General features: G+C 44.9%; 1 protein-coding gene across 2 annotated transcripts in view; it reads left to right on the top strand.

Annotated features, from left to right (window-relative positions):
- Positions 1–2,002: 2,002 nt before the first annotated feature.
- The window catches only part of SBK1 (SH3 domain binding kinase 1), a 69,532-nt gene continuing 49,363 nt past the window's right edge, over positions 2,003–22,171 (top strand). For both annotated transcript variants that reach the window (XM_036992480.2, XM_036992481.2), the window contains exon 1: positions 2,003–2,807. The gene's annotated coding sequence lies outside the window, so the exon portion shown is untranslated. The remainder of the gene's footprint in view (positions 2,808–22,171) is intronic.

Here is a 22,171-nt window from a genome sequence, read left to right as displayed (position 1 = left end):
AAAGCAGCCCAGGATGAGTCAGAGAAGCAAGGACAGAGCACTGGGAAAGAGTTGAAAGTGCTGTGTGGCACGGTGTGACCCCAGCGGATTCCGCCCCTTTCTGGGCTCAGTCCTCCTCTGTGTGGGGAAAGAGCTGTATTACCTGGCCTCTGGCGAAGTCTGCAGGTCTGTGGTTCTAGAGAGGGACAGTGGCTGGCCCAAAGCACACAGCAGGTTTGTAGCAGAGCCCACACTAGAACCTGGGGCCCCAGGTCATCCCCACTGGGGCCTTTGTGCAAACCAGAAAAAGGTCACCCCCTTTTGGATAGACCAGTTCGAAAAGGCACCCCTGTGGATGGACCAATTAGATGAAAGCATGCCATCTGAACAGACCAATTCAAAAGAGGGACCCCTCTAGGCAGACTAATTTTTGAAAAGGCCCTCTTCAGACCGACCAGTAAGAAAAAGGCACCCTTTTGGGTAGACCAATTGGAAAAGAGCGACACCCTCCTTCCCCACCATGCTGTCACAGTTCTAAAGGTTGCAAGGCTTGGCAGAGCAGAGGAAGCACTGGCTATAGGCCCCCACTCACCATCTGCCAGGCTGCCCTGTGCAGCCTGAACAACTCTATGTTGGGGCTGTGTACCCACACCCCCCACCTTTTCTTGGCCAAAGAGGCCCAGATCTGTCCTTTCCACCAGTGGAATTCAATTCAATAATGTAGATGTTTACTTCCAAGTCTCTCTGCCCTGACCCACCTCCTCAGCCTTCAGCTGATGCAAGTTCCCACTTGCATCCTCCTCCCACCCATTCTTCCTCCTCAGAGCCCTGGGAGAGGCAACTCTAGAATGAATACCTCCTATGTCTCTGACCACATCACCTCCACCTTCCTCCTGCCTTGCAGGGCTTCATCCAGCCTTTTGTGCCTCTGAGCTTTTGCATATATATATACTCTGTTCTCTGTGCTGGTACCACCTCCTGAGCCCCCTCGAAAACTCCACTCACTCTTTAAGACCCAGCTTAAAGACCTCCTCCTCTGCTCCTCCTGCTACGCCTCAAACATGCCAGTTAGTTCTTGCCTCTGGGCCCTTGCACCTGCTGATCCCTCTTCCCCATCCTGTTCTCCCTCCAGGTCTTCTGACTGGCTTCTCTTCCTGCAGGTCACAGCTCCAATGTCAGGTCCTCAGAGGTCTTCTCTGAGCACCCTATCAAACTGCCTCCCCATCATCAGCCTCTCTCACATCTCTCTGTTTTATTTTTCCATAGCACTTTTCACAGTCTGAATTTATTTTTTCATTTGTTTATTGGTGCCTCCACTGTGAATGGCTGTGCATGTTGTAAATTGCAGAGGAGTTGTGTGGGGCTGAAACCCAGCCTGGAATCCACACCACATACTGGTGTCCGGGGCTGTCCTTGTCTGGAGGGGGAGGATTTGGTCCCCTGCCATGATACACAAGCCTACCAAGGCAGGAAGTGCCCACCCTGTTCATTGCTGGGTGTCCAGGCACCCAGCACAGTGCCTGGCATAGTCCATCTCTGGGTCCCACCCGGGCTGCATGCAGTTCATCTGGCGGTGGGTTGAAGGGGTCTGACAGGAAGCCAGTGATGGAACTGGACCCAAAGCTAGCAATAGTGACTGTTTGTTAAGGGAACATGGTCGGGGAGGGAGCATCTAGTGAGTTGAGGGGTGGATGTGTAAGCTCAGAGCCCTTCCCATCCAGGGATGTTGCCCTGAGCCTTCAGTCCCACCCAGCTCCCTGGAGATGCCCTTGGCAATCTGACCAAGATCCAGATGCCCAGTGCTGCACAAAGACTCCTGTGAGGAGGTGGCATCTGAGGGTCTTATGGAGGCAGGCCAGGCACAGGTGGGGGCCAGGCTGAGTGCCCTTCCCTGTGCTCCCTGTGGCCACCCACCTGCCCTGCTGGCCTCCCCAGTTATGGCAGTGAAGGAGTTAACTTCCCCGCTTCTCAGCGTGAATGCGGAGCTATTAATACCCACAGCCAAGCCAGTCTGCCAGAGCAGCCACTGGAGTTGGAGGGAGCAGGAGCAGAGGGAGCAAGCTCCAGTAGGAGCCAGGACTCCAGGGGCCAGAAGTTTTCTAGGGAACAGCGTGGATGCTGCACCAGCCTCTTCCGGTTGTCACCCACCTCTCAGCTTCAGGTCCTAACCCTCTCTCCTGGAGGCCATCCATGCCACCTTCCCCAGGAGGGGAGGACAAACTTTCTTAGGGAAACCACCTCCACTGCTGTGCTGGCTGGACAGGGAGGAGCAAACGCCTGGACAGACAGATGAACAGATGGCCGGGGCATCTGCAAGCCTGCCCTCCCAGGCCCAACCCTGACAGGCATGGCTGAGCGGGCAGCCAAGGGGCTGAGTGCTCCATAAAGGACAGCGAGGGGCCCTGTGGGACCTTTGTCCAACAGCAAGCCACCTGAGGCCAGGCGGCTGGAAGCTGCTTTCTGAGGCCCAGCCCTGTGGCTGCAAGTGCTGTGGCCAGGACAGGAGTCCCCATCAGGCAGGCAGAGCCACCGGCTCTTCCACACACGGAGGAGACGGGAAACTTGAGTGAAAAGGCGCAGGTGGCAGGGGGGCAGGCACAGGGCCCCGAGGCCAGCAGGCTGCTGACCCTGGAGCACTCAAGCTCGGGGACTCCTGCCCAGGCTGGGGATGATGCTGCCGAGACCACCAGCAGCCACCCCTGCCCCATCCTGCCGCTGCCCCCAGCCTGGTCCCTGGGCTGCGGAGTGGAGGATGCACCCCCCTTCTGCTTCGTCTGCTTTCACCAGGAGGAGGAGGAGCTACTGCTGGAAGACAGCCCACTGCAGAGGTCAGTGCCCAGGTGGGCAGGGGGAGGGCACAGGGCTCAGACCTGGGGCCCCTCGTTGCCTGGCAGACCTGCTGCTGAGTCTCTCTGTCCACCACTCACTGCCCACCCCCCTGCATCAGACTCTTGGATCTCCCACCTGATTGTCACCAAGGCCTACCCCGTGTCTCTCCCACCCTGGCCCCAAAGTGACCTTCCTATCCTCTCCCACAGTGGTCCCTCTGCTCAGAGCCCTCTGTGATTCCCAGCTCCCACAGGACAAAGTTGACACTCAGCTGGGCATTCAAGTCCTGCTTTATTGAGCCAACCCCACCTACCTCATCTCACTCTGCTCCCCTGTATTCACCCCCACTGAAACTGCCCAGATTTTCCTTCTCCTGGCTCATCTGTGGTACCTCTTCCTCCAGGAAGCCCTCCAGGAAGCCCCCACCCCATCCTAAGGCCCAGCTACAGTGCCTCCAGCCATAGGGCTGGGCCTTGGGAAAGAGCCACCTTTCCCCACTGAGCTCCACTGACACGTAACAACATTCAGTCTTTGTTGAATTGTGAGTCTGCATGTAAATATGCACGTGTGTGTGTGTGTGTGTGTGTGTGTGTGTGCCCACGTGTGTGTGTGAAAGAAAGGGCGAGAGTGGGGGCAAGGGGAGGGAATGGTTTCTGTGGCTGTGCGGGTATTTGGGAATGAGTATGTGTGATTGTGAGTGTGCATACATGTTTGTAGCAGTGGGTGTGAGTTCAGGGTACTTATGTAGGAGAGGTATTGTGCAGTGTGTCGTGGGGGAGGTTCATGCCCTAGGAACCATTGTCCCTTTTGCCAGCTCTCCCCAACCCCCACCTCCAGGGAAACCCAGACTCCAGCCAAGTGCATTACCCAAGCTGTGACCACAGGCTCCAGGAATGGATGGAAAATCTGCAGGGAAGACAGGGGTCACCTCTGCTCTAGCCCAGCCCTCCCACGTCTCCATCAACACCTGAATCAGCATTGCCCTAAGTGAGGAGAAGGGCAGTCTCAGAGCCAGCCCAGTGCCCCCTCCAGGCCCCCTCAGGAGGCTGAGGATGTGGGCTTCTGCAGCCTGGGCCAGATTCCTCCCTGAATTTCTCTGTTGGACCTCAGGTCTATTATTTTCCCTCTGTGAGCCTCTGTCTCCTCATCTGTGAAATGGGGGGATGCTCCGTGCCACAGTTACCGTTCTTTATTCAGCAAACAGTGACTGAGCACCCACCGAGTGCCAGGGCCTAAGCTGGGGGCTGGAGCCCCAGCCCTCACAGGGTCACTGCCTGCTAAGAACACAGACAAGCAAACAGATCAGGTTCCAGAATGGTGGGCACCACGATGGGCGTGGGTGCACTTGCTAGGGAGTCAGGAGGAAAGTCTGCTTCTGGATCCCCTGCTGGGGCTGCCTTAGAGCCCAAGTCCTCTCCCTGGTGGTGAGTGAAGTGGAGGAAAGGACATGGCAGGCGGCAGGAAGGCCAGGAGCAAAGGCCCTGTGGTATGAAAAAGAAATTGCATAAAGATAGGGGAGATGAGGCTGGTAAGGGCCCACAGGGGCCAGACAGCAAGAAGCCTTGGCTACTGAGGCAAGGACTTGATCCACAGGCAATGGAGCAGGCGCTGGGGTTGGGAATTAAAGCAAAACAGAGCTAAATTAGGAGAGTTAATGGGATTACAGGTGTGGAAGTACTTCTTGAACCCCGAAGAATAGACTCCTGAGAAAATCATTTTTGTAGTAGGAGGTAGAAATACTATCGAATAAATGAATGACTATGACATGGGGAGTTAGGACATTGGGATCATCTGAGTTGAGTGTTTAAAAATACATGCTCCTAGGCCTTGCCCTGGAAAGGGGATGGCTGTGTGATTTAACTAGTGCCCCATGTGAGCAGCTCCAGCAAACCAGCATTTGGGAAGCCCCAGAATGAGAGAGGCCCAAGCCTTAGGGTCAGGCACCCAGGAGAGATCCTGCTTTCCTCCCCTCCCACTCGTCTCCCACCTCCGACTTTAGGGAGCCCCCCAATAGGGGATGCTCCTCCACTTCTGCCCTGGGGATAGAGTGGCCTGTGTTTGCAGGAGCCAGCATCCAGCTGGTAGGTGCTGGCCCTTTAAGGTCTGGGGTGGAGACACCACCAGGCTGGGCAGACAGTGACCACAGGTGCCAGGTGGTGAAGCTAAAAATACTGAGTGATGTGGACACCCAGGCTGTGGGAGCCAGGCAATGCTAGCTGGGGAGGGTAGGAGGGAAGGTTCTGGAGCATTCCTTTCCTACTGCAGGGAGGTTTGTGCCCACTTGGGGGCTTAAAGGAAATGACCCTCACTCCTGCCCTCCTCAGCCTTTCTCCAGCCCCTGGAAGGTGCCAGGATTCACTACTAATAGCGGCTTGCCCTGGGTCACTCTGATTCTGCAGCATCTTGTCTCTCCATGACTCCAGAGAAGTGATTTTCTTCTCTTTGCGCTTCTGTCAGATTAAAGAGTTGGACTTTATTGGGCACTTTTAGGGACAGAGAGGCAGTGAGGGGTGCAGGCTACCAGCCCACTCATTTGTAGATTCAACAAGCTTTCCCTGAGGCCCCTTGGATACTGAGGCCACAGAGGAGCATGACACAAGCACTTCCCTGGAGGAGCTTACAGCTTCGTGAGGCCAGGACAGCGTACATGTAGCGCAATGTGCTCTTCCAGAGGTGTGAGCACAGAGCCTTTGGCTTCTGTTGTGGATGAGGGAAGAAGCTGCCCCACAGAGTACATCTGCATTTGATAAAAGCTTGTCAGCCAAAGTGTCACCCACAGGGCTGCTCGCCAGCCACCTACACAGAGTGCTTTGATGTATTAATGAAGATGAGGTGAGCTGTTGTAACAAATAAGCCTGGAAATCACCAGGACTTGAAACAGGAACACCTCTGCCCTGTTTACATAAAGTCTAGAGGGGCCTAGGTGTGGGGAAGGCTCTGCTCCACTCAGTCTTTTGGGGACCCAGGCTCCTCCCATGTGATGCAGTTGTCACCCAGGGCTTCTGAATCCACTGCTGACAGCCACTGGCAGATGAAGAAGAAGGAGAACAGTGATCACACGTGAGGTTTTTATGAGCCAAAGCTGGAAGTGGCCCACTTGGCTTCTGCCCATGCTCATTGGCCAGAACAGCTCATTGTAAGAGAAACTGGGAAATGTAGTCCAATTGTGACAACCTCATAAGTTGTGAAAGTGAAATCTTTGGTATACATGAAAGCACCTGGCACATAATAGGTGCCCAGTGTGTTCATTCATTCACGCATTCATTCATTCCACAGAGGGCTAGCACTAGGGACTATATGGTGAAAATACCATCTCTGCTCTCATGGGGCTTCTCTGCAATGGGGAAGCCAAACAAAATACAAACAAACAAACAAATAAATATGATCATTAATTTTCAAAACCCACTGTTAAGGAAATAACCTGAGGTATGGTCTGGGAGAGACCCTGTTAGCATGAGGTGAACTGAGGAGGTACAGACATTCCATCTGAGACCTAAAGAATGAGAAGGAGCTAGGTGGAGTAGAGCAAGAGTATCCCGGACACAAGAGCAGAGAGTGCAAATGCCCAGAGGCAACTAGAGTTTGGGGAGCGGGAGGACATTTCAGGTCAGTGTGGCTAGAGGATGGAGAGTGATGGAGAGACAGGAAGGCCTGGATCATATTGACCTAGTGGGCCATGGTAAAGAGGATGAATTTTATTCCAGATGGGATTGGGAGCCTTTGGAGGATTTTCAGTGGGGGAAGAGGGTAAATCTGATTGACATTTGAAACGATCTCCAGGGCAGCTCTGGGGAGAATTGATGGCAGCTGGGCCAGAGTGGACTCAGGCTACCAGTGTGGTCCTGGTGATAACGGAGGGGGTCATGGCAGTGGTCTGCACCAAGGAGCACCTAGAGATGGAGGAAGTAGATGCCTTCTAGAAAGAGTTAGGAGGCAGAATTTTCCAGTGGGTTAAAGGAAGAAAGGAATTGAGGATGAATCTGAGGTTCCTGGGTTGGATAAATGCATGGATAATGATGGGAAAGCTCATAGGAGAGAAGGGTATAGTGAGAAAATCAAGAATTCTGTCAACTGAAGAAGCATGTGAGATGTCCAAATGAAGGTGTCAAGTGAGGGATTGATCCTAAGCATCTGGAGCTCAAAAGGGGAGTCCCTTGGCTGGCAATAGAATATCAGAGACATCAGCATAAAGATGGCATTGGAAGCCATGTGTGTACCATCACAGAAACCAAGAGAAGAGTTTCTCAAGGAGGAGGGACAGAGTAGACAACTAGCTTCAAAATGTCAAACAGTCAAGGAAAACAAGAATGGATTTAACAGCATAGAAGGTGAAAGTGACTCAAACATTTCTTGAAGGAGTGGAGACAAAATAGGTGTGAATGGAAACTTCTGGTTAAAGATGGTGGGTTGAATGCACACATTTAACTTCTCTATGTCCTGGAACCTCACTAAAAGGAAATGAGTGGATTTTTTTAAAGGCATTTAATGCATATTAGTCTTCAGTTCTGTCATAACAAATAACCACAAACTTAATTGCTTATGACCAAACAAATTTATATTCTTACAGACCATAGGTCAGAAGTCCCACACAGGTCTCAATGGCAAAAATCAAGGGTTGAGAAGGGAGCCAAGATGGCGGCATGAGTAGTTCAGCAAAAATCTCCTCCCAAAAATATATATAGTTTTGAAAATACAACAAATACAACTATTCCTAAAAGAGACACCAGAGGACACAGTACAACAGCCAGGCTACATCTACACCTGCGAGAACTCAGCATCACACGAAGTGGGTAAGATATAAGCCATGGCCTGGTGGGACCCGAACACCCACCTACCCCAGACCCCAGGGGGAAGAAAGGAATCAGAGCGGGAAGGGAGTGAAAGCCCAGGACTGCTAAACAACCAGCTCTAGAAATCTGCACCAAGAGCACAGACACACGGTGCACAGGGTGCTGGATATTAGAGAAATGGAAAAGCAAAACCTGTGACCAGGTCCCCGCAACTGGCGCCCCTGAGACAAAAGAAAAGTGAGTGCTTTTTGCAAGTCTTAAAGGGACAGGGACCCCACAGCTGGACGAAGTCATCCTGGCACACTCAGCCCAGCACATGGGAATCCCAGGGAACTCTAGGCTACCTAACCCCCTGGGTGGCAGCACATCTCTGAAGCCCTTCATGGCAATAAGCAGCCTGCCAGTCATTCCCCCAACTGGCACAGACCCCGACACACCAGCCCAGTAGTGGGAGAGCGGCAGTGCGTGCCGGGGGTGGCGGTGCCAGAGGGGCCTGGGAGTGGCCTGTGCAAGCCCGTGGAGGCGGTGCCAGAGGGGCATGGGAGTGGCCCATTCTTGAAAAAGAATTCAAATTTGAATTCTTGAAAAAGAATTTAAAATAAAGGTCATAACCATGCTGATGGACCTGAAAAGAAATATGCAAGAGCTAAAGGAGCAAGTAGGGAGGGAGAATACAGAAATAAAACAATCTCTGGAAGGACTTTAAGAACAGACTGGATGAAGTGCAAGAGGCCATTAATGGAATAGAAATCAGAGAACAGGAACGCAGAGAAACTGATGCAGAGAGGGACAAAAGGATCTCCAGGAATGAAAGAATATTAATGCAGAGGGGCCTGAGTGCAGCCTGCACGCACCAGCGGTGGCGGAGCCAGAGGGCCCGGGAGTGGCCCACGGGAGCTGGCAGCAGTGGCAGAGGAGCAGCCCAGGAGCAGCCGTGCTCCCAGCAGCCGCCCAGAATCTCAGCCTGATGCACAGCCACCCAGGCCAAACCCAAAGGCCGCTGCTGGCACACAGCTGCCCAGGAGGGGCGCCACTTTCGCAGGAGAGTGCACCTGGTATGCCTGCCACTCCCCGCAGGGCTCTGCGCCGCTCTTATGGAGACCCTGCCCACAGCAGCTTAGGGGATTAACCTGGAGGCTGCTCCAGGTGTGCAGGTAACCGACACAGGCAGCGGAGAAGGGCAAGTCGACCAGCAAGCAGGAAAGGACTTTGTTCTCCCAGCTGACACACACGCTACCAGCCTACAGCCACTGCTATCACCATGAAAAGGCAGAAGAATTTAGTGCAGTCCAAAATAGTTAAGACAACCCCTGAGAGAGGGCTGGGGAAGATAGACCTAACCAATCTTCCAGAAAAAGAATTCAAAATAAAGGTCATAACCATGTTGATGGACCTGAAGAGAAATATGCAAGAGCTAAAGGAGCAAGGAGGGAGGGAGAATACAGAAATAAAACAATCTCTGGAAGGACTTAAGAGCAGACTGGATGAAGTGCAAGAGGCCATTAATGGAATAGAAATCAGAGAACGGGAATGCAGAGAAACTGATGCAGAGAGGGACAAAAGGATCTCAAGGAATGAAAGAATATTAAGAGAACTGTGTGGCCAATCCAAAAGGAACAATATCCACATGATAGGGGTACCAGAAGAAGAAGAGAGAGAAAAAGGGTTAGAAAGTGTTTTTGAAGAAATAATCGCTGAAAACTTCCCCAAACTGGGGGAGGAAATAGTTGCTCACACCACAGAAGCACACAGAACTCTCAACAGAAGGGACCCAAAGAGGACAACACCAAGACACATAATAATTAAAATGGCAAAGATCAAGGACAAGGACAGAGTTTTAAAGGCAGGGAGAGAGAGAAAAAAGGTCACCTGCAGTCAGACAAAGGAAAACCCATGAGGCTATCATTAGACTTCTCAACAGAAACCTTACAGGCCAGAAGAGAATGGCATGATATATTTAATGCAATGAAACAGAAGGGCCTTGAACCAAGAATACTGTATTCAGCACGATTATCATTTAAATATGAAGGTGGGATCAAACAATTCCCAGAAAAACAAAAGTTGAGGGAATTTGCCTCCGACAAACCACCTCTACAGGGTATTTTAGAGGGACTGCTCTAGATGGGAGCACTCCTAAGGCTAAATAGATGTCACCAGAGAAAATAAAATCACAGCAAAGAAAGCAGACCAACCAAATACTAACTAAAGACAAAAAATAAAATCAACTACCCACAAAAGCAGTCAAAGGGAACACAAAAGAGCACAGAACACCCAACATATGAAGAATAGAGGAGGAGGAATAAGAAGGGAGAGAAATAAAGAATCATCAGACAGTGTTTATAATAGCTCAATAAGTGAGTTAAGTTAGACTGTAAGATAGTAAAGAAGCTAACCTTGAACCTTTGGTAACCACGAACCTAAAGCCTGCAATGGCAATAAGTACATATCTTTCAATAATCACCCTAAATGTAAATGGACTGAATGCACCAATCAAAAGACACAGAGTAACAGACTGGATAAAAAGCAAGACCCACCTATATGCTGCTTACAAGAGACTCACCTCAAACCCAAAGACATGCACAGACTAAAAGCCAAGCGATGGAAAAAGATATTTCACACAAACAACAGGGAGAAACAGCATGTGTTGCAGTACTAGTATCAGACAAAATAGATTTCAAAACAAAGAAAGTAATAAGAGATAAAGAAGGACATTACATAATGATAAAGGGGTCAGTCCAACAAGAAGATATAACCATTATAAATATATATGCACGCAATACAGGAGCACCAGCATATGTGAAACAAATACTAACAGAATTAAAGGAGGAAATAGAATGCAATGCATTCATTCTAGGAGACTTCAACACACCACTCACTCCAAAGAGCAGATCCACCAGACAGAAAATAAGTAAGGGCACAAAGGCACTGAACAACACACTAGAACAGACAGACCTAATAGACATCTACAGAACTCTACATCCAAAAGCAACAGGATACACATTCTTCTCAAGTGCACATGGAACACTCTCCAGAATAGACCACATACTAGGCCCACAAAAAGAGCCTCAGTAAATTCCAAAAGATTGAAATCCTACCAACCAACTTTTCAGACCACAAAGGTATAAAACTTGAAATAAATTCTACAAAGAAAACAAAAAGGCTCACAAACACATGGAGGCTTAACAACATGCTCCTAAATAATCAATGGATCAACGACCAAATTAAAATAGAGATCAAGCTATATATGGAAACAAATGACAACAACAACACAAAGCCCCAACTTCTGTGGGACGCAGTGAAAGCAGTCTTAAGAGGAAAGTACATAGCAATCCAGGCATATTTAAAGAAGGAAGAACAACCCCAAATGAATAGTCTAACGTCACAATTATCGAAATTGGAAAAAGAAGAACAGTTGAGGCCTAAGGTCAGCAGAAGGAGGGAAATAATAAAGATCAGAGAAGAAATAAATAAAATTGAGGAGAATGAAGCAATAGAAAAAAAAAATCAATGAAACCAAGAGCTGGTTCTTTGAGAAAATAAACAAAATAGATAAGCCTCTAGCCAGATTAATTAAGAGAAAAAGAAAGTCAACACACATCAACAGAATCAGAAACAAGAAAGGAAAAATCACGACGGACCCCACAGAAATACAAAGAATTATTAGAGACTACTATGAAAACCTATATGCAAACAAGCTGGAAAGCCTAAAAGAAATGGACAACTTCCTAGAAAAATACAACCTTCCAAGACTGACCAAGGAAGAAACAGAAAAAACAAACCAATTACCAGCAAAGAAATTGAATTGGTAATCAAAAAACTACCCAAGAACAAAACTCCTGGACGAGATGGATTTACCTCAGAATTTTATCAGACATACAGGGAAGACATAATACCCATTCTCCTTAACGTTTTCCAAAAAATAGAAGAGGAGGGGATACTCCCAAACTTATTCTATGAAGCTAACATCACCCTAATACCAAAACCAGGCAAAGACCCCACCAAAAAAGAAAACTACAGACCAATATCCCTGATGAATGTAGATGCAAAAATACTCAACAAAATATTAGCAAACCGAATTCAAAAATACATCAAGAGGATCATACACCATGACCAAGTGGGATTCATCCCAGGGATGCAAGGATGGTACAACATTTGAAAATTCATCAATATCATCCACCACATCAACAAAAAGGACAAAAACCACATGATCATCTCCATAGATGCTGAAAAAGCATTCGACAAAATTCAACATCTATTCATGATAAAAACTCCCAACAAAATGGGAATAGAGGGCAAGTACCTCAACATAATAAAGCCCATATATGATAAACCCACAGCCAACATCATACTGAACAGCGAGAAGCTGGAAGCTTTTCATCTGAGATCGGGAACAAGACAGGGATGCCCACTCTCCCCACTGTTATTTAACATAGTACTGTTATTTAACAGGTCCTAGCCATGGCAATTAGACAAAACTAAGAAATACAAGGAATCCAGATTGGTAAAGAAGAAGTTAAACTGTCACTACTTGCAGATGACATGATATTGTACATAAAAAACCATAAAGACTCCACTCCAAAACTACTGGAACTAAGATCAGAATTCAGCGAAGTTGCAGGATACAAAATTAACACATAGAAATCTGTGGCTTTCCGGAGACGGAGCCAACATGGCGGCGTGAGTAGGACAGTGGGAATCTCCTCCCAAAAACATATATATTTTTGAAAATACAACAAATACAACTAATCCTAAAAGAGAGACCAGAAGACACAGGACAACAGCCTGACCACATCGACACGTGCAAGAGCCCAGCGCCTGGTGAAAGGGGTAAGATACAAGCCCCGGCCGGCGGGACCCCAGCACACCTCCCCCCAGCTCTCGGAGGGAGAGAGAGGGAGCCCAGGACTGCTAAACACCCAGTCCCAGCCACCCACACCAGAGCGCAGACACAGTGCATGTGTAGAGGGCTGGAAACTAGGGAAATAGGACAGCAAGACCTCTGAGCGGGTGCCGAAGCTGATGCCCCTGTGACAAAGAAAAGCCAGTGCTCTTTGAAAGTCTTAAAGGGACAGGGATTTAACAGCTAGACGGAAACAACACAGGTCACAGCCCAGTGGCTGGAAATTACAGGGAAAACTGGGCGCACTAACCCCCTGGGCAACAGCTCTGAGACCCCTCACGGAGGTAAACAGCCAAACAGCCCCCCACCCCAGTCCATTACCCCTCCCGGCGCTGCGAAAGCAGAGAAACAGCCTAAGGCAAAACACGCCCACAGAAAGGCAGAAAGGAAAATTCCTACACTTCAGCCTGGCAAGACACAAAGACCCAGCCTACACGCAATTACCCAACACAAGCCACTAGGGGTCGCAGTTGTCCCAGTAAAGAAAGGCCAGTAGCAAGTGAAAAGTTTGGCCCTCCCAGCTGACAGTCAATAGCACCTGTCAACATGAAAAGGCAAAAAAATATGATCCAGACAAGACTAACCCAGACAGCTTTGGCATCTGCTACATCTTCCCCTGAGAAGGAACCTGGGGAGATAGATTTAGCCAGTCTTCCTGAAAAAGAATTCAAAACAAAAGTCATAACCATGCTGATGGACTTGCAGAGAAATATGCAAGAACTAAGGAAGGAGAATACAGAAATAAAACAAGCTCTGGAAGGACTTCAAAACAGAATGGACAAAATGCAAGAGACCATTAATGGTCTAGAAAACAGAGAACAGGAATGCAGAGAAGCCGATGCAGAGAGAGATAAAAGGATCTCCAGGAATGAAAGAATTCTAAGAGAGCTGAGTGACCAAACAAAAAGGAACAATATATGCATTATAGGAATACCAGAAGAAGAAGAGAGAGAAAAAGGGATAGAAAGTGTCTTTGAAGAAATAATTGCCAAAAACTTCCCCAAACTAGGGGAAGAAATGGCCTCTCAGACCACAGAGGTACACAGAACTCCCATGACAAGGGATCCAAGGAGGGTAACACTAAGACACATAATAATTAAAATGGCAAAGATCAAAGACAAGGACAAAGTATTAAAGGCAACCAGAGAGAAAAAAAAGGTTACCTACAAAGGAAAACCCATCAGGCTATCATCAGACTTCTCAACAGAAACCCTACAGGCCAGAAGAGAATGGCATGATATACTTAATGCAATGAAACAGAAGGGCCTCGAACCAAGAATACTGTACCAGCACGATTATCATTTAAATATGAAGGAGGGATTAAACAATTCCCAGACAAGCAAAAGTTGAGGGAATTTGCCTCCCACAAACCACCTCTTCAGGGCATCTTACAGGGACTGCTCTAGATGGGAGCACTCCTAAAAAGAGCACAGAACAAAACACCCAACATATGAAGAATGGAGGAGGAGGAATAAGAAGGGAGAGAAATAAAGAATCATCAGACCACGTGTATAATAGCTCAACAAGCGAGTTAAGTTAGACAGTAAGATAGTAAAGAAGCGAACCATGAACCTTTGGTAACCACAAACTTAAAACCTGCAATGGCAATAAGTTCATACCTTTCAATAATCACCCTAATTGTAAATGAACTGAATGCACCAATCAAAAGACACAGAGTAATAGAATGGATAAAAAAGCAAGATCCGTCCATATGCTGCTTACAAGAGACTGACCTCAAACCCAAAGACATGCACAGACTTAAAGTCAAGGGATGGAAAAAGATATTTCAGGCAAACAACAAAGAGAAGAAAGCAGGTGTTGCAATTCTGGTATCAGACAAGACAGACTTCAAAATAAAGAAAGTAAGAAAAGACAAAGGACATTACATAATGATAAAGGGCTCAGTCCAACAAGAGGATATTATCATTATAAATATATATGCACCCAATACAGGAGCACCAACATACCTGAAACAAATATTAACAGAAATAAAGGAGGAAATAGAATGCAATGCATTCATTCTAGGAGACTTCAACACACCACTCACTCCAAAGGACAGATCCACCAGACAGAAAATAAGTAAGGACACAGAGGCTCTGAACAACACACTAGAACAGATGGACCTAAAAGACATCTATAGAACTCTACATCCAAAAGCAACAGGATACACATTCTTCTCAAGTGCACATGGAACATTCTCCAGAATAGACCACATACTAGGCCCACAAAAAGAGCCTCAGTAAATTCCAAAAGATTGAAATCCTACCAACCAACTTTTCAGACCACAAAGGCAGAAAACTAGAAATAAACTGTACAAAGAAAGCAAAAAGGCTCACAAACACATGTAGGCTTAACAACACGCTCTTAAATAATCAATGGATCAATGACCAAATCAAAATGGAGATCCAGCAATATATGGAAACAAACGACAACAACAACACTAAGCCCCAACTTCTGTGGGACACAGCAAAAGCAGTCTTAAGAAGAAAGTATATAGCAATCCAAGCATATTTAAAAAAGGAAGAACAATCCCAAATGAAAGGTCTAATGTCACAATTATCGAAATTGGAAAAAGAAGAACAAATGAGGCCTAAGGTCAGCATAAGGAGGGACATAATAAAGATCAGAGAAGAAATAAATAAAATTGAGAAGAATAAAACAATAGCAAAAATCAATGAAACCAAGAACTGGTTCTTCGAGAAAATAAACAAAATAGACAAGCCTCTAGCCAGACTTATTAAGAGTAAAAGAGAGTCAACACAAATCAACAGAATCAGAAACAGGAAAGGAAAAATCACGACGGACCCCACAGAAATACAAAGAATTATTAGAGAATACTATGAAAACCTATATGCTAACAAGCTGGGAAACCTAGGAGAAATGGACAACTTCCTAGAAAAATACAACCTTCCAAGACTGACCCAGAAAGAAACAGAAAATCTAAACAGACCAATTACGAGCAACGAAATTGAAGCGGTAATCAAAAAACTACCAAAGAACAAAACCCCCGGGCCAGATGGATTTACCTCAGAATTTTATCAGACATACAGGGAAGACATAATAGCCATTCTCCTTAACGTTTTCCAAAAAATAGAAGAGGAGGGGATACTCCCAAACTCATTCTATGAAGCTAACATCACCCTAATACCAAAACCAGGCAAAGACCCCACCAAAAAAGAAAACTACAGACCAATATCCCTGATGAACGTAGATGCAAAAATACTCAACAAAATATTAGCAAACCGAATTCAAAAATACATCAAGAGGATCATACACCATGACCAAGTGGGATTCATTCCAGAGATGCAAGGATGGCACAACATTCGAAAGTCCATCAACATCATCCACCACATCAACAAAAAGAAAGACAAAAACCACATAATCATCTCCATAGATGCTGAAAAAGCATTTGACAAAGTTCAACATCTAGTCATGATAAAAACTCTCAGCAAAATGGGAATAGAGGGCAAGTACCTCAACATAATAAAGGCCATCTATGAAAAACCCACAGCCAACATTATATTGAACAGCGAGAAGGTGAAAGCTTTTCCTATGAGATTGGGAACAAGACAGGGATGCCCACTCTCCCCACTGTTATTTAACATAGTCCTGGAGGTCCTAGCCACGGCAATCAGACAAAACCAAAAAATACAAGAAATCCAGATTGGTAAAGAAGAAGTTAAACTGTCACTATTTGCAGATGACATGATACTGTACATAAAAAACCCTAAAGACTCCACCCCAAAACTACTAGAACTGATATCGGAATACAGCAAAGTTGCAGGATACAAAATCAACACACAGAAATCTGTAGCTTTTCTGTACACTAACAATGAACCAACAGAAAGAGAAATCAGGAAAACAACTCCATTCACAATTGCATCAAAAAAAAAATACCTAGAAATAAACCTAACCAAAGAAGTGAAAGACTTATACTCTGAAAACTACAAGTCACTCTTAAGAGAAATTAAAGGGGACACTAACAGATGGAAACGCATCCCATGCTCGTGGCTAGGAAGAATTAATATCGTCAAAATGGCCATCCTGCCCAAAGCAATATACAGATTTGATGCAATCCCTATGAAACTACCAGCAACATTCTTCAATGAACTGGAACAAATAATTCAAAAATTCATATGGAAACACCAAAGACCCCGAATAGCCAAAGCAATCCTGAGAAAGAAGAATAAAGTAGGGGGGATCTGACTCCCCAACTTCAAGCTCTATTATAAAGCCATAGTAATCAAGAAAATTTGGTACTGGCACAGGAACAGAGCCACAGAGCAATGGAACAGACTAGAGAATCCAGACATTAACCCAGACATATATGGTCAATTAATATTTGATAAAGGAGCCATGGACATAAAATGGCGAAATGACAGTCTCTTCAACAGATGGTACTGGCAAAACTGGACAGCTACATGTAGGAGAATGAAACTCGACCATTGTCTAACCCCATATACAAAAGTAAACTCAAAATGGATCAAAGACCTGAATGTAAGTCATGAAACCATTAAACTCTTGGAAAAAAACATAGGCAAAAACCTCTTAGACATAAACATGAGTGACCTCTTCTTGAACATATCTCCCTGGGCAAGGAAAACAACAGCAAAAATGAACAAGTGGGACTATATTAAGCTGAAAAGCTTCTGTACAGCAAAAGACACCATCAATAGAACAAAAAGGAACCCTACAGTATGGGAGAATATATTTGAAAATGACACATCCGATAAAGGCTTGACGTCCAGAATATATAAAGAGCTCACACGCCTGAACAAACAAAGAACAAATAACTCAATTAAAAAATGGGCAGAGGAACTGAACAGACTGTTCTCCAAAAAAGAAATACAGATGGCCAACAGACACATGAAAAGATGCTCCACATCGCTAATTATCAGAGAAATGCAAATTAAAACTACAATGAGGTATCACCTCACACCAGTAAGGATAGCTGCCATCCAAAAGACAAACAACAACAAATGTTGGCGAGGCTGTGGAGAAAGGGGAACCCTCCTACACTGCTGGTGGGAATGTAAATTAGTTCAACCATTGTGGAAAGCAGTATGGAGGTACATCAAAATGCTCAAAATAGACTTACCATTTGACCCAGGAATTGCACTCCTAGGAATTTACCCTAAGAATGCTGCAATCAAGTATGAGAAAGACCAATGCACCCCTATGTTTATCGCAGCACTATTTACAATAGCCAAGAATTGGAAGCAACCTAAATGTCCATCGGTAGATGAATGGATAAAGAAGATGTGGTACATATACACAATGGAATACTACTCAGCCATAAGAAAAGGGCAAATCCTACCATTTGCAGCAACATGGATGGAGCTGGAGGGTATTATGCTCAGTGAAACAAGCCAAGCGGAGAAAGAGAAATACCAAATGATTTCACTCATCTGTGGAGTATAAGAACAAAGGAAAAACTGAAGGAACAAAATAGCAGCAGAATCACAGAACTCAAGAATGGACTAACAGGTACCAAAGGGAAAGGGACTGGGGAGGATGGGTGGGTAGGGAGGGATAAGGGAGGGGGAGAAAAAGGGGGGTATTAAGATTAGCATGCATGGGGGGGTAGGAGAAAGGGGAGGGCTGTACAACACAGAGAAGACAAGTAGTGATTCTACAACATTTTGCTACGCTGATGGACAGTGACTGTAAAAGGGTATATAGGGGGGACCTGGTATAGGGGAGAGCCTAGTAAACAAAATATTCGTCATTTAAGGGTAGATTAATGATAAAAAAAAAAAAGCAGTTCCTGTGTGGTGACCTCCAATGAGTTCTACACAATGATATAAAGGGCATATAAAAGTGTAGGCATAGGGTCTGTTTGTGTTTATACAGAAGATCAAAGCCTAATTTGGCTACCCCGAAAATGAACTAAGATACGATATGAAAAAGAACCTCCAACATCAGCACTCTCGGGAAGACTCATGCCAGAAGATGAACATCAAAAAACCCCAACAAAGATCCATGCACTGCTACAGGTGTAGATGCACTCATCCCACCAGTTCCTGGACTTGCCATGGGAATGAAGAAGGAGATATCTAAGCTGGCCTGTGCATACAGCAAAACAGCAAATTTGACTGGATCTAAACTGTTGGAACTCAACCAAGAATTAAGAGAAGTGCAAATTGTAGCACTCCAAAATCTTACAACTACAGACTGTTTACTGTTAAAAGAACATATGGGATGTTAACAGTCCCCAGGAATGGGTTGTTTTAATTTGTCTGGTTTCTCACAGACTGTTCAAGTTCAGTTGGACAATATTCACCATATTATAGATAAGTTTTCACAAATGCCTAAGGTGCCTAACTGGTTTTCTTGGTTTCACTGGAGATGGCTGGTAATTACAGGTATGCTTTGGTTACGTAACTGTACTCCTATTATGTTAATGTGTGTGTGCAATTTAATTGGTAGTTTAAAACCTATACATGCTGAAGTTACTCTACAAGAAGGTATGTCAAAGAAATAATCAATCTTCCCAGGTTTTCTTTCACCTGCTACTTCTATAGCTTTTCTTCTTCCTTCCTAATTATAACCCTTAAGTAGAATTCATGCCTCATATTGAATTTACCGAGTATCATAATTCTTCCAAGTGGTAAAGACACCTCAAGACAAATGCTGGGCATAGAAGCCACAGGGAATAAAATATGCAAAGAAGTAGAAAGCTAACCTTTTCAAACAATAAGGCTTCTCTCTCACTTACCAACTTAAGATTTCCCTGTATGGCCCCAGAAGATGACTGGTTAGCCAGAGACGGGTAAGATTCCTCAAGGGAGGAACAACCTAAGACAGGCACAGTCGCAGGGGGGCCATCAGGTGAGAAAATGGAGATCAACAGAGGTGAGGCTTAGAACCTCCCCCCCCCCACCGTTCTGAAAGAAATCTTCTGCATACATGGATGTTTTATTGCCCTTGTCTAGCTTGAATTAACACATAGTCTACAGGCACACACCTGATCATCTACATTTGCTCTCTTACAACACTAAACTATGTTTTCTACCTTTATCTTGTATCTACCTACCACTTCAGCATTTTATTAAAAATAATAATAATAAAGAGAGAAATGTGGTATCCACATATAAATCAAGTATAAAAATCAAATGAATATTCGTATTTGAACTGACTGTTTATAGTTCATAATGCATGATCAAAACCAAAAGCCTCTGTGATGACTGCCCTTGTAAGGTTCACCATGTAACTTATTCACTATGTAAGAATTTGTTCTCCATGTAAGAAATTGTTCGTTATGCTTCAGAAGATTGGAGACTGACGAAAATTAGGCTTGGGGTGGATTAATGATTGTGCATTGAGCATTGACCCCCCTATACAGAATTTTATTGTGGTTAACAACCATTTGATCAATAAATATGAGAGATTCCCTCTCAAAAAAAAAAGAAGTACACACTTCCAATTGTAAAATAAATAAGTAACTGGGATGTAATGTATAGCATAAGGAATATAGTCAAAATATTGTAACAACTTGGTATGGTGATAGCTGGTACCTAGAATTATCATGTATATAAATGTTAAATCACTGTGTTGTACACCTGAAACTAATGTAATACTGTGTGTCAACTACCCTTCAAAAAAAAAAAAGAAATCTGTGGCTTTCCTATACACTAACAATGAACTAATAGAAAGAGAAATAAGGAAAACAATTCCATTCACAGTAGCATCAAAAAGAATAAAATACCTAGGAATAAACCTAACCAAGGAAGTGAAAGACGTATACCCTGAAAACTATAAGGCACTCTTAAGAGAAATTAAAGAGGACACTAACAAATGGAAACTCATCCCATGCTCCTGGCTAGGAAGAATTAATATAGTCAAAATGGCCATCCTGCCAAAACAATATACAGATTCAATGCAATCCCTATCAAATTACCAACAGCATTCTTCAGCAAACTGGAACAAATAGTTTAAAAATTCATATGGAACCACCAAAGACCTCAAATAGCCAAAGCAATCTTGAGAAGGAAAAATAAAGTGGGGGTGATCTCACTCCCCAACTTCAAGCTGTACTACAAAGCCACAGTAATCAAGACAATTTGGTACTGGCACAGGAACAGAGCCATAGACAGTGGAACTGAATAGAGACTCCAGACATTAACCCAAACATATATGGTCAATTAATATATGATAAAGGAGCCATGGACATACAATGGGGAAATAACAGTCTCCTCAACAGATGGTGCTGGCAAAACTGGACAACTACATGTAAGAGAATGAAACTGGATCACTGTCTAATCCCATACACAGAAGTCAATTTGAAATGGATCAAAGACCTGAATGTAAGTCATGAAACCATAAAACTCTTAGAAAAAAACATAGGCAAAAATCTCATGGACATAAACATGAGCAACTTCTTCATGAACATGTCTCCCTGGGCAAGGGAAACAAAAGCAAAAATGAACAAGTGGGACTATATCAAGCTGAAAAGCTTCTGTACAGCAAAGGACATCATCAATAGAACAAAAAGGTATCCTACAGTATGGGAGAACATATTCATAAATGACAGATCCGATAAAGGGTTGACATCCAAAATATATAAAAAGCTCACACACCTCAACAAACAAAAAGCAAATAATCCAATTAAAAAATGGGCAGAGGAGCTGAATAAACAGTTCTGTAAAGAAGAAATTCAGATGGCCAACAGACACATGAAAAGATGCTCCACATCGCTAGTCATCAGAGAAATGCAAATTAAAACCACAATGAGATATCACCTCACACCAGTAAGGATCTCCACCGTCCAAAAGACAAACAACAACAAATGTTGGCGAGCTTGTGGAGAAAGGGGAACCCTCCTACACTGCTGGTGGGAATGTAAATTAGTTCAACCTTTTGGAAAGCAGTATGGAGTTTCCTCAAAAAGCTCAAAATAGAATACCATTTGTCCCAGGAATTCCACTTCTAGGAATTTACCCTAAGAATGCAGCAACCCAGTTTGAAAAAGACAGATGCACCCCTATGTTTATATAGCCAAGAAATGGAAGCAACCTAAGTGTCCATCAGTAGATGAATGGATAAAGAAGAGGTGGTACATATACACAATGGAATATTACACAGCCATAAGAAGAAAACAAATCCTACCATTTGCAACAACATGGATGGAGCTAGAGGATATTATGTTCAGTGAAATAAGTCAGGTGGAGAAAGACAAGTACCAAATGATTTCACTCATATGTGGAGTATAAGAACAAAGAAAAACTGAAGGAACAAAACAACAGCAGAATCACAGAACCCCAGAATGAACTAACAGTTACCAAAGGGAAAAGGACTGGGGATGTTGGGTGGGAGGGAGGGATAAGGGCAAGGAAGAAGAAAGGGGGCATTACGATTAATATGTATAATGTGGGAGGAGGCATGGGGAGGGCTGTGCAACACAGAGAAGACAAGTAGTGATTCTACAGCTTCTTACTATGCTGATGGACAGTGACTGTAATGGGGTTTGTGGGGGGGGACTTGGTGAAGGGGGGAGCCTAGTAAACATAATGTTCTTCATGTAATTGTAGATTAATGATACCAAAAAAAAAAAAAATCAAGGGTTGACAGGGCTGCTCCAGGAAGCTCTTCCTGGAAGAACTTTCTGGAAGCTCTGGGTGAGAATCCATTTCCTTATCTTTTCTAAGGTGCCCTTTTCCTGAGGGCCCTTGCA

Source organism: Manis javanica, chromosome 10, assembly GCF_040802235.1.
Source record: "Manis javanica isolate MJ-LG chromosome 10, MJ_LKY, whole genome shotgun sequence".
NCBI lineage: Eukaryota > Metazoa > Chordata > Mammalia > Pholidota > Manidae > Manis > Manis javanica.
The sequence above is the reverse complement of the archived record's forward strand: the minus strand, read 5'-3'. Positions and strand labels throughout refer to the sequence as shown.